Below are 12,491 nucleotides of genomic sequence, written 5' to 3'. Positions count from 1 at the left end.
TATGTGTGTGTAGACATTTTACTCATCATCAGGCCCTGACAGACTTCTTATGCGATTCCAGCACTGATTTCAGAGGCAAAAAAATTTGAATTCTGAGAAATAGAATGACACTGAGAAGATTGATCATTGAAAATGCAGTCGAATAGCAGAAATATTACATAAATAAAGTAAGCTGCTTAGTTCACTGTGGAAGCTTATTTCCGCCATGGAATAATACAATAAAAATGGTAATTGGGACTGTTTATCTCACAATTCTGACTCTTTTCACAATTAAATTATATCTTGCAGGTTTATTTTTCTCTCAGAATTGTGAAGTGTTGCAAGTTTATATGGAAGCGCGTTTCCGCCACTGAATAAAAAATAAAAAAAAGGTTATTGCGAATTTTTATATCACAATTCTGACTTTTTTCACAGAACTGTGAGATATAAACTCACAATTGCGAGCTATAAAGTCAGAATTGCGAGATATAAACTCACAATTCTGACTTTTTTTTTCCTCAGAATTCTGTGATATAAACTCACAATTGCGAGATATAAAGTCAGAATTGTGTGATATAAACTCACATTTCTGACTTTTTTTCTCAGAATTGCCAGTTATAAAGTCAGAATTGCGAGATATAAACTCACAATTCTGACTTTTTTTTTCCTCAGAATTCTGTGATATAAACTCACAATTGCGAGATATAAAGTCAGAATTGCAAGATATAAACTCGCAATTCAGATTTTTTTTCCACAGAATTGCGTGATGTAAACTCACAACTCAAGTTATAAAGTCAGAATTGCAAGATATAAAGTCAGAATTGCGTGATATAAACTCACAACTCGAGTTATAAAGTCAGAATTGCGAGATATAAAGTCACAATTGCGAGATAAAAACTTGCAATTGCGAGTTACAGTCCAATTTTGGGGGGGGGTGGGGACTAATATGGGCTCAGAATTGCAGAATTAAATTTTTGCTGATGATATTCCTTTGTTTTATGCCTGTGGTAATTATAAGTGAACCATCACGTCATCATTGTGTATCAAACAGTGCCACCTTGAGGAAAAAAGATGCATTGCACAAATTGAGTCATCAGATATGTAAATATAGTCACGCAGGAAAAAAAAACGTACACATTTACATACCTCGGGTCTGTTGCGACCCTATATACTTTTTTACAAAAAATTTATCAGAAAACAGGCATTCTTTTATATTTTACTATTTTTTTCTTGTTATATTGTTTATAATGAATAGATTGAGGAATACTAAGAAAGTTGATGTCTAACTTTAAAAAATGAAGGAGGGAGAGGGTAGAGAATGATGTCCCGGATCGCTAAAGACCCGAGGTATGCATTTAAGGGTTAAAAAAAAAATATTGTGACTTTTTATCTTGCAATTCTGACTTTTTTCCTTAATTCTGAGTTTATATCTCACAGTTGTTATAAGCTTGTGATTTTAAGTTAACATTTCACAATTCAGAGACGAAAAGTAGCACTCTGTGCTACTTTCAATAAATTCCTTTTGCAGTAACCTGCTGGTCAAACATCTGCCTTTTTATGCTGCACTTAGTAATTGAGTCTCAGGTTTGGTCAGAAATCAACTTCAGAAGTTGACTCAGTGTGTTTTTCACCAGGTCAAAATGTGTCCTCTCACACTGGGCCGCTCTAGTCCCAATTGTTTGTGTTGTTACGATGGCTCGGGAAAGTAAACAGCAGAATTGTGATACAGAATAGGGACAGATGCAGAATTGAACCAAACAGACTTTACTCATACTGCAGTCGCTGAGAGTTCAATTGCACAGCCGAGGGGTTCGCCGGACCACAAATTGCTTCTGTCGTATCCACTTCTTCAGTTTGATTGCTCTTAATTGCTTCGCTTTCAACTTTCTTTTCTTCAAAAGGCAGTTTTCCTTTTACAGACCCATTTTTGTGGTCTTGATCACGTTTCTAAAAAAATAACAGCATACAGTTTAAGAAATAGTTGAAAATTCTGTCATCATTTACTCACTATTAACTTCTCATTAGATTGGAAGATGATAAGTAAATAGGACTGGTAACTGTATGCAATAACAATAACTCCTCTAAATTGGTCTGTTTGACACACAAAGTTATCATATGTGTTTTTTCTACAGTGTTTTATCCTTCTCCGTATCACTTATAGGAAGAACTCATGTCATTACCTTCCCTATTTTCAATTCCAAGCCACTAAAAAGCCACTAGTTTTGGTATAAAAGGCATAAAGCATTTTCTACCAGCAGTGCTTTGGATGCACACTTGCTTCAGCTCAGGGATATGTGAAATGAGAGGGGGATCATGACTCAAAGGCTCAGCCCAGTGCATGATTATGGGTCGCAGAGGGACACAAGCCGCCCTGAGGGTCCGGGGTGAGTCATGTGGCCTGGAGATAAGAGTGTGACCTTGATATGGTTCCTCGGCTCAAACGGCAGCATTTTTATGTTTGTGTTTATGTGTGGGGACTGAAAGACACAACAGGGATAAAGTGTGATGGAAATGGAAGACAGCAAAGTCCACTGGCTTTCCGTGACGAGCTTAGCACTGTATGGAGGCAGAAGAAAACTAGCAACGAAGAGCAGACTGTCTAAAAATGTAGTGCATTGTGGTGTCTGAGAAACAAATCTTCAGTTTTGGAATCAATACCAAACTTCTTTATTGTTAATTTTACTGTTTCGCCAAAATAAATAAGCTCATATTTTTAAAGAAGCTTTTGTCATTTGTATTAATATCTGTATTAATAATGACTCGCATGTTGAACTGAACAAACAACATGACTCCCTTCGTTCAGTCATTTAATTCACAAACAAGATGTCCTAGTTTGTTTGGTGTGTTCATAAACAAAATGTATTCGAGTATACCCAAAACTGACTAGTTCAGTGAAAGGGCATCTTCGTTCATTCGGACAAACCAATGATTTGCTAATTCTTAGCCTGCACAAATGCTATTAGTTTGCACCAAAACACAAGACAGTGGTTTCATTAAACAAAAAGTCAAGAACGACAATGATTCATTCATCTAAATATTCAATTAACCAAAACACCACCATCATCTTGAAGACTCGAATCTGAACTGCACTGCTACGGCTAAACTAGCTTGTTTACACGGTATGCTTTGCTAATGTCATTTTTACACACGCATTTAATAAATTGGGATTCACATCTCATTTTTATCCTTCTTGAACGAGACTGACTCACATGTTGAACTGAATGAACAACATGACCCCTTTCGCTCAGACATTTAATTCACAAACAAGTGCTGATTCGTTCTGTGAAAGGCTATATTTCTTCATTCGGATGAACCAATGATTCTTAGCCTGCATAAATACTAGTTGTTTGCACCAAACACAAGAGAGTGACTTCAGTAAACAAAAAGTCAAGAATGACAATGATTCATTAACTTAAATATTTATTCACAACGGAAACACTACCATCATATTGAAGATTCAGATCTGAAAAGCACTGCTATGGCTAAGCCAGCTTGTTTACATGGTGTGCTTTGCTAATGACAAATGGGAATAGATTCCCTAGCCTATAAAAAAAAACAAAAAAACAACAACAACCTTTACATGCTCACTGTGTCAGAAAGTCAGCAAAAAGTGTAAGCTCAAAACTACAGCTCAGTTTTATACTTTTTCATTTCATGTTTTGCTAATGCAGCACACATAGTGTCAGACACATGAAAATGAGACCTACTTCTACCCTTTGAACAGAGAAGGTCCTTGCCTCCATTTTTGAATGCATACACGCTTAGCATGAATTTCTGGGTATGTGTACCCTTCACATTTGACTGTTTTTCTCCGAAGACCTGTTGAAAGCCTCAGTTCTTTGCCAGGAGCATCTGTTTGGTGGTGACTTCAGAGGCCTAGGCTGCGTGAGAGAGATTGGCCTGAGGTACAGTGAATGCTTGTCTTGCTTTAGTGTGTCTATGTGTGTGTGAGCAGGTAAAATCCCACCTTCTTCTTGCTTATCCTCGGATTAAAGCATCTCGGCTCCATGGTGCTGCCTGTCAGAGAGGGCGGCATGTGGAATCAAATCTGTCGGCCTTCAAAATGAAATCCCAGAGCCGGCTGGCCCAAATGTTTCCTGAGCACGCCATATCTGAGCGTACGCTTCCATTCCCCTTGACAAGACACCGCAGGCTACTGTGAATCTACGTTAGATTTTCTCCCTGCCGCTCACACTGGGCCTGTCATTTTTTCTGTTAGACATCTCTCCAAGATGTCAGTATCCTTTTGTCCAGTTTTTGTAAAACATACTGTACAAGTTTGGTAGGATGGGGCTGAAATAGAACAAGCAGGAACAAGGATGAAGATTTGAGTTTAATATCAACTCTTTTACGGTTTGTGCAGGTTTGTTTCCCATTTGAGTATATTAAATATTAGTGTTTACTGGGCATTTTTTAAGTATTGGTGCTTGTTAAGGTTACAGCGTGTAGTTAATACGACTATTTTAATAATAAAAATGTTGAAATCATCTGTCTACAGGAACATAACTTTCAGCAAAAAAGTATATATATATATATATATATATAAATTACATGTATAGATAAAAAATACATTATATTTTATATACACACACACACATAATTGTATTTGACATAAAACCCACAAGCATGTGTAGCCAATGATCTGGCCTAATCACAGCCGCTGATATAGAGCCGGTATCGCTCAAGTTATTGTGTTTATACAACAGTTCGACGGCACGAGTGTAAATATAAATATATATGTGTAAATAAATATATTTGAAAAACAACAACGGAGTGTCTTTAAAAACCCTTTTTTGCAGAACTACTTCCTTCCGCCACATATTCAAATCTCAGTTTGACAGTTTAACAGCTGAGCTGAAGCTTCCGTTACTAATTCGAAAACGTCACTTTAGAACTAGTAACGAAGGAACGTTGAGTTGCTTCATTAAAAACTTATTGTATTACTTTATTAAAAGCTCACTGTATTATGTAGAGTATTGTGAGAGAGAGAGATGGACTGAGCGAGTGTGATTACCTGCATCTGATACAGCATTCATTCTTCAGCTCAATCTCATATTCACAATAAAACATTAGTTTCAATGTCCGCTGAGGAAAGCATTATCTTTGTCGTACTGTCTTTCATCTGTTAAGGGTGATTTCCAATGACAGCGTTGATCAGTGCATTTTCTAACTGCGTCTTACAAGCTGTTATTAAAAGTAAAAATAACTTCCGTTTTAGTCTCTTTCAATATAAAAGTCTTAAATGCTGACTCATCCAAATGGATTATGTGAACAATGCAAAGTAGAAGAAACAGTAACCCATGCAATTCTTGAATGTAAGAAATATGAGGAAGAAAGACTTAATATGATAGTTGAAATCAAGAAGAATGGAATTCAGGTGGTACATTTTAAATCTTTAATAAAAGGGGCAAGTGAAATAAATAGTAAAGCTTTCTTTAATTTTCTTAAAAGGACGGGATTAATAAGTAGAATGTAACTCTCTGTTCCACACTCCGGAGCAGAAGGTGGCAGTAATGCACCTAATTACGCTGGTTGCCAGCCGCCGTTAAAAGCCAAGAAGAAGAAGAAGACCTACAATAGTTGTCAGATTTTCTTGCTAATTTACATTTATGAATAATATTGACAAACTGTTTTGGAGATTGCAGTCTTTTCCCATTTAAGCAGAAAGAAACTCATATGCCTGGTACCTACATAGTAAATAGCAGCTTGCAGGTGTTTCCAAGATGGCCGTCAAGAGAACAGAATTGCCTTTGACTTGGGCCTTTGGTTTTACACAAATACTTGAAAATCAACGGCATCAGCTACTTAATTGTCATTTTGGGATTATTATATTGGCTCATTAAGGACATACATTATGAACATGTAAGTACTCAGCATGGTTTCATTGTATTTTCTCAGCGCATTTAGAAAACTTGAGGAGATCCAACTTTCTACCGCCAAAGAAGATTTCCAGTCAGAGAATTTGATGGTATTTGCTAGCATTTTTATGGATATTTGCTTGTTTGAATCAGGGTTTCAGTCTGGCAGAGAGTTCCTTTGGTCTGGTTGCTCTCCGGTTGTCCTTTCTAGCATGCCAGCTAATTAGCATTTTGTGGTATAAATAGCTTCCCCGGCCTATTGAGAAGCATCTTGTGCCCAGTGACTTACTGAGGTCAGGTTGTGGGATTCTTACCGCTCAATAAACTGTGAAGTTATGAACAAAATTTCATGTATGAGAGTTTTGCTGTCTTTCCTTGATCAAAAAGATTGGTCATTCTGTATTAGGTAATGTGACCCAAAGGATGCTTCAATGTTAACAAGGACTTTATCTTAAGTTTTGACTTAGAAGCTACTTTTTTCCTCAAGACTTAGGGTACGTTCACAGGAAACAATGTACTACAAAATGAAAAAGTTTTCTTTTGTGTTTTTGAAAAGTTTAGCATACAGATGACAAAAATTATCCCCTAGAATGCTGTATTATACATGCCAGGCCAGTTTTTGGCAATGTCACTTTGTAAAGAAACTCACACATGTCTATAGACTGAACACGTAACATTCATGCACATGCGCACCGTTTTCACAAATTCACATTCTGATTGTTTACATGGAGATGAAAACGGTATCATTTTCAAAAACTTGCACTTTGAAACCCGTTTTCAAAAGTTTCGAACTTTCTATTCATCAAAGAATCCTGCAATACAATGTATCAGTTTTCACAAAAATATTAGGCGGCATGACAGTTTTCAACATAGATAAATGTTTCTTGAGCAGCATATTAAAATGATTTCTGATGAATCATGTGACTGGAGTGGCTGCTGAAAATTCAGCTTTGCTGCAGGAGTAAATTTCGCTTTAAATGTATATAAAACATTTTAAATTATAATAATATTTCACAAATTTGCTGTTTTTACTCTATTCCGATCAAATATATTTACCCATTATGATATGTGACTTTTTTCAAAAACATTGTGATTTCTCATAATGAAGACAGAGATGTAGCATTAGCATAGTACTTGCGGAGATACTGATTAATTTAGCACAAATTGAGGCTTAGCTATTTGTTTACTGTTCTGATTTATTGTAAGCTTTCATTTAGATGTTGTTTGCATCAGTATGTGTTTACTTCATAATTGACCGCTTACTCAGGTGGGTGGTATGTTAAATCGCTAATCAGCCGTTAATTACCGTTGTCTGGCGTTCTTGCTGACTCGCAGAGTAAACGCCGACAACGGGCTTAAACTTTAAAAACAGCTGCTGTGTTTGACAGCACAGGACATGGGAAGCTAAACTGAGACTGATAAGGGCTGGAGAATTAGCTGTACGGAGACACTCAGACGGCTGACAGTACTGATACGTGGGTTTCGTTTGATGAGTGTGTGTTTGCGTTGCTGCGTTTGTGTGCGGTTTCACTGTAAAGCTGTGTTTGCCGTTACTGTTGACAATGGGACAATGAACTTGACAGTTTGTGGTATCAGTTCTCATTGTTACTTTCTTTGTCAGACTTTGTGGGAAAACCAAAAGTGTAGAGGATTTTTTCACGTTTAATTTTTCATGAGCTCAGTTGCAGCTAACAGGTTTTGACCCACTAGCCACAAGCCAAAATGTTTTTGAACCAAAAACTGAAGAAATAGAGAAAGTTTACCTGAGAGAAAAAACAACATGCTGTTGTAAGGAAACATCACTCTAGTGTTTTGCCATGTTTGGAGCTCAAAATATCTATGTTCTAATTTTTATAGTATAAATATACAAATAATACATATTGTGGTTTAAACTACTTCCACATTTTGCGGTTTTCAGACAAGTGAAAACTGACTTATTGACTTCTGACCATTTTTGATCATTGTACATTTCTGAAGTAAGCCACTTCAGTGACATCTGCATCTGTTTCAGTCTGAAGCTGATTCCATATTCATTATTATTAAATGCAGGATATGACTCTTCCAAAGCTTTTTTCAGATGTGCGATTTATTCTTAACTTCTTAGAGGATGTGACTGTTTTCCTTGATAATGAAATATGCATGAGCTCTCTTGGGTTCACCTAGATGCTCTGTACCTTTTCCCTCTCCCCGAATCGTCTTTGTTTTCAACGTCGATTTTGTGCCAAATTTAGAGCTTAGTTTGCTCTCTTTTATTCTTCCCTGCTATAATGTAATCTCTTTATCTAAAAGACAAGGTTCACCGGGTCATTTCATTTCATTTCAAGATATTTCTAATTCACCACATTTTCATATCTGTAACACAACCAAGCAGTGGAAACAGTGTTGCTAAAGAATGACAAGAACAGCTTTATTCTTTCTTCACTTTGTAGTAAAAACAGCAAGGAATCTTCATCTTGTCATTTGCCCATGAATTTAATGTAAATCCTGCAGTGTTATTTTAGTGTTATTTATATACTCTTATAGTAGGCTTTTTAATTCCTTTTATTTTATTTTAATTCGCTTTTATTTTTACATTTTCAGTTTTCATTTTAATTTTAGTTTAGGTTTTAGTAATTTTGGTATGTGTTTTTGTCATTTTATTTTATTTATTTTCTGTGTATGTGTGTGTGTGTTTAGTAATATCAATTCATTTTATTTCAAGCCAACATTTCTAATTTTCTTTTAGATTTTCTAAGCTTACGATTTTCCAACTAATATTTAGATTTTTTCAGTTTTCATTTTAATTTTAGTTTAGGTTTTAGTAATTTTGGTATATGTTTTTGTCATTTGATTTATTATTTTTTAAAGCAATATTAATACTTCAACATTTCTAATTTTCATTTTATTTTTTTAAGCTTACGTTTTTCCATGTAATATTTAGATTTTATTTCAGTTCAATTGATGAAAATGATTTAAGGTTTGTATTTGCTTACAGTATACACACACGCATGCACACATACATACATACATACATGCATACACACACACACATATTATATATAAATAATATTGATTATCATATTATAATGCTTGACTGACTTATATGACTGATGTTAAGTTAAAATATCTTTCAGATATTTATATAACTGCCATTTCATACATACATACACACACACACATATTATATATATATATATATATATATATATATATATTAGTATACACAGATGTATTATATCATATATTTATTTATATATTATTTTTATATATATTAACATTTTATATGTTAATATGCACATTTTGTATACAATTTAATATAAATATAAAATTAATTCTATAATAATAAAAAATTATATTGTATTGGCTCACCCAGTGGTATAACCTTGGGGTGGCAACCAATGGTTGTGTGTTTTGGGGAAAACTGTTTCATTCAAAACCTTAGTTATTTTTGTGTTTCCATTTGGTATTGTTTGTGGTGCAGAAATTACACTTCGTTTGTGCAAGTAGATGGATGAGAACTACCAAGTAGCCTGTTTATGGTGGTGTTGACTCTTTTCCATTCCTTAAGTAGCTGCCCAAGTGGAACACAATGTCAGCCCTATTCCGTTGTGTCTCCACCCGAGTGCCCTGTGTCTCCTGAGGCCTCTAAACAAAACAAACTATGCCCACACATCTTTGCAACAAACATGTGTGTCAATTCTCATAGTCCCTTCCCAGCCTAGAGTGAACGTAATTGGCTATATGGTGCAGTGTTCTTCTACTATGATTTATCAGGGCTCTGTGGCACTCTACACCCTCAAGGTTGAATTTGCTCGCCGAACAAAGTCAGACAAGAAGGGAAGGCTGTGTGCCATCTCCAAAACTGGTAAACTAAACAAAAACATAACCCAGATGATATAACCTGGAGAGAAGAATAAAGGTGTAGAGATTCTTGTGGCTTCAGTAGCATGTACAAGCCAAGTTTGTTTGAGACAAGCCGCAATTGACCGTACACACTGGCTATGTCAAACTTTTAAGACATTAGGATGTACGAGCTTTCAGCAGTCAAGCACTAAGTGAGATCCTATTGTAACATTCATATGTCAAAGTGCTACACTTGTCCTCCATCTGATGGGAGAAAAAAAAAAGTCTTGTCACTTTAAATGATATTTATGTGTCACCCTCACAGGGACACCACATGAATCTTTCAGAACAGGCTAGAAGTGAACTCTGTGATCTGCTTTTAACAACGGATCTGTAGAGCAAATCTCGCATCTAGATGCGTTTGATTATTGTTTGAAGGGCTTTTGAGGCTTCTGTACTGTTAGGATATGGAGAACATATCCTTAACTGAACTGGAGTTTTTTTGGACAAATCCCCCTTGTACGTTTTTTTAGAAGCATTAGGCAAATGTGAAAATTTTTACAATTCATTGATCTTAATATGAAGCTGTTTTGGAGAACTGATGCATAAGCTCATTTTTAAGTTCCTTTTAGGGTAATTAGCTTCAGGAAACCTACAAACTACAGGAATTAAGTGCCATTGTAAACAAAAGTAACCTTTTTGCCTTATAGATAAATAATTTAGCACAAAATATTTTAGTAAACTTTTTTTTCTGTCCTTTGATAGTGTAAATGTATGATTTGATGCTAAAGTTGTTAATGATGTCATGCATAGTTGGTGGAGTAATAATTTCTGTGAATTAATCGATTCTATATTGCGGTTGACAGATGCCACATTCAACTGCTCCAGACATGTAGACGCATCCGCCATCTTGGAATGATCATAGTTATACGTATGTATGAACATCTACTATATATATATATCTGTGATAGATTCAGCAGATGATTTTGCTAAACTAACACATTATAACAAGACAAAGACTTTAGCTAACATGACATTAAAAAGTTACCGTAGTACAAAAACCTGTAATATTGGGTTGGTAAAACACAAACCATCACATTCTCACCTGTGAAAGGTTATCCCACTATGTCGGGAGTTTAAATCTTGGCGTTTTTCACGAACTGAGGCTGCACAATTTTTTGGCATCTTGGAAAACTCATTTATTTTTACTGTGAGTGACGACACATTGAGTGTTCCAAGATGACACTAATAAGGCATCTATATATATATATATATATATGTATGTGCGGTTGCTTGTGTTATGAATGGTTATCTGCACGTTGCTTTGCTGAGTGATTGCTAGTATGCTGCTGTGTAGTTGCTACAATTGTCCATTAAGCAAACTTTTTCTTTTTAAGAAAATTAATTGCACAGCTCTCCTGAACAAGCTTCACTGCATTTGAAGTATCATTTCTGTTTGTAGTACGATCTATTTTACAATACGCTTTAAAAGCATTAAATACAGTACAAGGCCTCTGGGATTTGCGCACTGGGATGTTGTAAAACAATGTTTGAGTTCTTCGCTCTGCGTTTGTTTATCATAGAAGAGCAAAATTATGTACTGTAAGTGGGCAGCTATGCTTCTTTCTGAAGTCTTGTTTATGCCACAACCTTTTTTTTCCTCCATTGGTACAACTTAAACTTTGACTCCCGGGGCTCGTTTTATGTCTGAGCCACCAATCTTCCGTCTATATCTCTCAGCATCGCACGCTGATGTTTTTCGGTCTCTCACGGCCCGCGGCGCAGCCACTCTGAGCGTCTGTCCGGTGATATTGTCCTCCCAATCTGTCACTTCATTTCAGATGAATCGGCCGTGCTCGATTTGCCGAGCTTGTGCCACTGCATTCACGCAGAGGTCGCAAACGTTTTGACCGTGCTGAGCCGGCGCGCCCAGGGTCGTGCGAACGGCGCTTGCATAATTCCCGCATAACCATTTGGACCTTAATGTAGTCTGTTACACTCCAATTATATTACAGATGGAGCAATGATGCAGATTTCCACCCCCACCTTTTCAGCCACTGGCCAGTGGATGACAGAAATAACAAATGGACCTTCTCAGTCTATGTAGGAGCTTTTCCCTCGGAGGGAACGGAGAGATAACAGCTTTTTCGATGGGAAGTGCTATGGCCTGCTACAAACACCCCTCAGGAAATGGGGAAATCTACTGCATCTGTTTAAAAAGTGCATCGACTTCACACAAGCCCCCGAATAGAGGATAAATTCCCCTCAAAAACGGTTTGGGAAATTACACTTGTGAATTGCTGTTGAGTTAAAGCTAAATTATAATAAAAGACCTAGGAAATGGATGCTAATATCTTCATTCCAATATCTATATTACCCAAATGTATTCCACTTTGTTAACTCAAACTTCATTAACTCAAATGGTTTTGCTTTTTATGAAGGGAGATGGATGTTATAAGGTGTTCTTTCAGCCTAATGATTAAGTAGTTGCGTTGTTCAACACAAAGGCCTCTGGTTAGTCCTGAGCAAAGGCGTCCCTAGAGTTGGGAATTACTAAATCTACAATCCTGCCCTTGAGCAAGACACTGGCAGGATATTCCAGAGGGTCTGTCCCTACAATTAGTGTACTGCAAATTACTTTGCATGAAGAACATTTTTAAATATCAGCATTAGGAAGCAATTTAATATACTTATCTGGTGACCAAAGATGCTTTATGTGTCTTAAAGCACGATCTCTCATGGCACAGTTTCTCAATGCATGCCATACCCATCCCAGCAATCCCATAGGGAGCAGGAAGTTTGTGAGTGCCATGTAGTGAAAACTCCCATACT

General features: G+C 36.3%; 1 long non-coding RNA gene across 2 annotated transcripts; it reads left to right on the top strand.

Moving 5' to 3' along the window:
* The first annotated feature begins 5,639 nt into the window (after positions 1-5,639).
* LOC107750723 (uncharacterized) lies at positions 5,640-11,920 on the top strand. Of its 2 annotated transcripts, none has more exons than XR_001641172.1 (3): positions 5,640-5,841; positions 10,526-10,590; positions 11,675-11,920. It is a non-coding gene; the product is annotated as an uncharacterized LOC107750723 (long non-coding RNA). The 2 variants fall into 2 exon arrangements; XR_001641171.1 differs by lacking the exon at positions 5,640-5,841 and adding an exon at positions 7,241-7,312.
* The last annotated feature ends 571 nt before the right edge of the window (positions 11,921-12,491 follow it).

Source organism: Sinocyclocheilus rhinocerous, unplaced genomic scaffold, assembly GCF_001515625.1.
Source record: "Sinocyclocheilus rhinocerous isolate Xijiao unplaced genomic scaffold, SAMN03320098_v1.1 scaffold1143, whole genome shotgun sequence".
In the NCBI taxonomy this organism is placed as follows: domain Eukaryota; kingdom Metazoa; phylum Chordata; class Actinopteri; order Cypriniformes; family Cyprinidae; genus Sinocyclocheilus; species Sinocyclocheilus rhinocerous.
This window is presented reverse-complemented; position numbering and strand designations above follow the sequence as displayed.